The 5,000-nt window shown below is 46.5% G+C and overlaps 1 pseudogene; it reads left to right on the top strand.

The window, feature by feature from the left end:
• LOC134454808 (glutamate carboxypeptidase 2-like) overlaps positions 1-5,000 on the top strand; it is a 26,688-nt pseudogene that overhangs the window by 9,194 nt on the left and 12,494 nt on the right.

Consider the following 5,000-nt stretch of genomic DNA (forward strand, 5'->3'; position numbering starts at 1 on the left):
GCAACTTTAAGCTCTGCCTCATGGTACAGAGGGGAGCAGAGGAGGGTAGAGGAGGGGGATTTGAGGGAGTAGGAGGGGGTAGCAATGTGGAGATCAGAGAGGTAGTGTGGCGCAAGGTTGTGGATAGCCTTGAAGATGTGAAGCCGAATTTTGAAGTAGATTCTGAATTTAACAGGGAGGCAGTGAAGATGTTGTAGTACAGGGGCGATGTGATGAAACGAGGGGGGTGTGGGTGATGATGCGAGCAGCTGAGTTATGGACTAATTGGAGTTCATGGAGGGATTTTTGTGGAAGACCAGAGAGAAGAGATAATCAATACGACGAATGACACCCCACATTCATGATGTAATTTCCTGTAGAAACATGGATGGGGAATCGCCACCGAGTGGGTGGAGTGGAGCACTCAACGTCTCGTACCGCATCGGGCCCGGATTCACACCGGACTCAGGCCAGAGGTATACACACACACACACATACACACACACACACACACACACACACACACACACACACACACACACACACACACACACACACACACACACACACACACACACACACACACACACACACACACTGAAGTCTGAAATGTCCATGTGGGACTTATGTGTGTGTTTATGTAAGTTACTTGCCACCTTAATATCCCCCTGGGGATCAATAAAGTTACTCTACTCTTCCCTGCTACTATGCACACATACAGGGTCTTGTACCAAAACATGCCAAGAGAGAGACAGAGAGGGAAAGATTGAGATGCGGGAGAGAGAGAGAGAGAGAGAGAGAGAGAGAGAGAGAGAGAGAGAGAGAGAGAGAGAGAGAGAGAGAGAGCGAGAGTGAGAGTGAGAGAAAGAAAAAGTGTTTAATTGAAGCGTTGAACTGTATTCTTTTTTCTGGCCTCATTCCCGGGTAGCCCATGAAAGGGACCATTGTGAAGAAAAGCAAACTGTCTCTCACACACCAACACACACACACACACACACACACATATGCACGCACACACAATTGGACGTACGCACGCATGCACACACAAAGACCCTATCAGCACACACGTTTACTTTCAAGTGTGTTTTTGTGGAGAGGGGAAAATACCAAGCAGTGTTTGGCCATGATATCTTTAAACAAGTAGCTATCATTTGTGTGTGTGCGTGTTCGTGCGTACGCGCGCGCGTGTGTGTGTGTGTAGGACGGTGCGTATGAATGTGTTCAGCACCAACAGTGTGACGCGGATCTACAACGTCATCGGAAGAATACGAGGATCAGAAGAGCCAGGTATGGGAGGGGGGGGGGTGGGGGTGTATGGTAGAGAGAGAGAGGGAGTGTGAGAGAGGGAGAGAGAGAGTGTGTGAGAGAGAGAGAGAGAGTGTGAGAGGGAGAGAGTGTGTGTGTGAGAGAATGAGTGAGAGAGAAAAGGAGAGAGAGAGTGAGTGAGGGAAAGAGACTTAATTAAAAAATGTCATCAGAATGTGTGTGTGTGTGTGTGTGTGTGTGTGTGTGTGTGTGTGTGTGTGTGTGTGTGTGTGTGTGTGTGTGTGTGTGTGTGTGTGTGTGTGTGTGTGTGTGTGTAGATCGCTCTGTCATATTATGCCCCGTGTACATCGAAGGCGAACTAAGCGACCTGCGCCGCGGAAGTCATTGTTTCTCTAAGGAGGGAAGGCGATTAAAGCTAGGAAGCTAGTGAAGCTTCTTGAGCGACCAGGGCGAATCTTGATGATTAAACTCAAGCTAATTCGCTATGACGCGGTTAGGCGAAAACCAATTGGAACGTTCATATCGAGGAATGTCCCAGGCTGTCAAGACAGAGCCGTTATGTGATTAGCTGAATCAAACATGTCAGTGCAGCGTCCAGAGCAAATAAAACTAATTCATGGCGAAACTTCTTCAACCACCCCAGCTACCTGGGTCGCGTTGGTAGCGCTTGATGTACACGGGGCATTAGGGGGTCATCGTGATGCCTGTGTGTTTGGGGTATTGTGTGTGTGTGTGTGTGTGTGTGTGTGCGTGCGTGCGTGCGTGCGTGTGTGTGTAGATCGCTATGTCATATTAGGGGGTCATCGTGATGTCTGGGTGTTTGGGGTGTAATGTGTGTGTGTGTGTGTGTAGATCGCTATGTCATATTAGGGCAGGGGTGTCAAACATACGGCCCGCGGGCCGCAACCGGCCCGCCAGAGGGTTCCATCCGGCCCGGATGTAAAAAAGCAAAAAAAAATTTTTTTATTTTTTATTTNAATGAAATAACCGAAATGCGCAATTACGGTCCTCGGGGCAAAATCGAGACCTGCATGACATTAACCCAATGGTCCCTCTGTTACACTGTATATATGTAGTAAAGTGCACATCACACTTCTATTATAAATAGTGAATTTGTACTGTAACAGGCATTTGATAAAGCTCATATATTATAGACCTCATATATAGAGATAAAATGTTAATACTTCTTATTCGTATTGTATTGGTATTGGTTGTAATTAAATAATAAAAATTGGATTTGGATTGGTTCCTATTAAGCTGAAACTGGAAACGGGATGTTAGAATGCGTGAAAATGCAGGAAATTACATCTAAGAAATACAAAATTTTCTGGGGGAAAACCCCCAGACCCCCTGCCAAAGTGAACTGTCCCATATTTAATTAATTGACGGTTGGCAATGAATGAATGAAGTCAAGGAAATTTTGCATAGGATTATCAATATTGCATTGCTTTCTACATATTCAACACACTTAAAACGTGATAGTACTGAACACTAATCCTCTGCTTTACGTTTTTTTTTTTTTTTTTTGCGATGATGTTACTAATGCGGCCCGCTTGAGGTCCACATGGGTTGTATGCGGCCCCCGGACCAAAATGAGTTTGACACCCCTGTATTAGGGGGTCATCGTGATGCCTGGGTGTTTGGGGTGTAGTGTGTGTGTGTGTGTGTGTGTGTGTGTGTGTGTGTGTGTGTGTGTGTGTGTGTGTGTGTGTGTGTGTGTGTGTGTGTGTGTGTGTGTGTGTGTGTGTGTGTGTGTGTAGATCGCTATGTCATATTAGGGGGTCATCGTGATGCCTGGGTGTTTGGGGTGTAATGTGTGTGTGTGTGTGTGTGTGTGTGTGTGTGTCTGTGTGTGTGTGTGTGTGTGTGTGTGTGTGTGTGTGTGTGTGTGTGTGTGTGTGTGTGTGTGTGTGTGTGTAGATCGCTATGTAATATTAGGGGGTCATCGTGATGCCTGGGTGTTTGGGGTGTAATGTGTGTGTGTGTGTGTGTGTGTGTGTAGATCGCTATGTCATATTAGGGGGTCATCGCGATGCCTGGGTGTTTGGTGGTATTGACCCCATCAGTGGAGCAGCTACAGTTCACGAGACGGCACGCAGCGCAGGAGCCCTCTTGAAGACAGGTGCACACAAACACACAAACACGCACACACACACAGGCACACACGCACACGCACACACACACACACACACACACACACACACACACACACACACACACACACACACACACCATAGTGGCTACACTCATAACAGAGGTGGGAGCGAGAGAAGGAGATAGTGTGGAGGCTGCCCTGTAAGCCTCGGCTTTGGTCTGAAGTTGTTCTCTCACGCGTAGCAGTGCCGTTCCAGTCGAAAAATCCTTTTCGAGTTGTTCCCTGTTTATTACAAATGAAGTTTTATACAAAAGCTAAAATGGGCATTAAACTGTGCTGGCTGGGTTTAGCTGGTTCCACGCGGCTACGGTAAGAACCATGCATTTCCCCAGTCCAAGCCTCATTGCCTACTAATCACAGGCACCTGCAATTATAGCTGTGACCTGCGTGACCTAAGCTTAAGTGAAGTGCTCCCCCAAGTGGCTAAATCTAAAACTACACTAAAACCTGTCAATAAGCAGAGAACCTGGAAGCTATGAGAATGAGCACTGGCTGGCAGTCAGTGGTGGTACTGCAGTGGTTGGCTATTGCGGGCAAGTGAAAGATGAATGGTTGTCAGTGGTGTTTCCTACAACAGTATTTTTTGTCTCGTAGTATAATTTTTTGCCCAGAAATGTTAATATTCAGTTTGAAGCTAGAGCTAATAAGAACACATTTGAGTGTTATTTAGAATTTTTTGCACCACTAGATCATTATATACTGGGTCAGCAAGCTCAATTTACGAGGCCAAATCCATAAACATTAGCAGAACGCTAGCGAGTACAGGTCGAAATCTTCTGCCCTGTTGGAAAAACTGGACACCTGAAAAAGATAAAAAATACAGCCTCCTATATAACACCAGCCATAGTTCTCACCAGGAATCTTTTATTTATGAGAATTGCTACTGGAAATGGCAGTAGCATTTTTTTTAGCACCGATGGACTCCATTTTCCAATCCATTCCTTTTCCACTCAGACGCTTCTGTTTCCAATTGCCTGCGTTTGCCAACTAGTGGCAGCTAGGTGGAATTGTGGCTACAATGGGCACCAATGGAGGTTTCCTTCTCATAGCTTCCAGGTTCTCTGCTCTAAGTGAGAATAAAATAGCTCCTACAGATAGTCGTGTGTGTGTGTGTGTGTGTGTGTGTGTGTGTGTGTGTGTGTGTGTGTGTGTGTGTGTGTGTGTGTGTGTGTGTGTGTGTGTGTGTGTGTGTGTGTGTGTGTGTGTGTGTGTGTGTGTCAGTGTGTGTGTGTGTGTGTGCGTGTGTGTGCGTGTGTGTGTGCAGGTTGGAGACCCAGGAGGACGATGGTGTTTGCCAGTTGGGACGCTGAAGAGTTCGGAATGTTGGGATCCACAGAGTGGGCAGAGGTACACACACACATACACAGACACACATACACACACCGTACATGCACTTGTCTATATTGGTCTCTCTGTTTGACTCTCTCTCTCTCACATACACACACACACACACATTCTCTCTCTCTCTCACACACACACACACACACACACACACACACACTCATACACATGCCCGCTATTTGTGTTTTGCAGGAAAATGCCAAAGTTCTACAGGAGAGAGAGCAGTGGCATACATCAACGCTGACTCTGCTATAGAGGG

Source organism: Engraulis encrasicolus, chromosome 8 (genome assembly GCF_034702125.1).
Source record: "Engraulis encrasicolus isolate BLACKSEA-1 chromosome 8, IST_EnEncr_1.0, whole genome shotgun sequence".
NCBI lineage: Eukaryota > Metazoa > Chordata > Actinopteri > Clupeiformes > Engraulidae > Engraulis > Engraulis encrasicolus.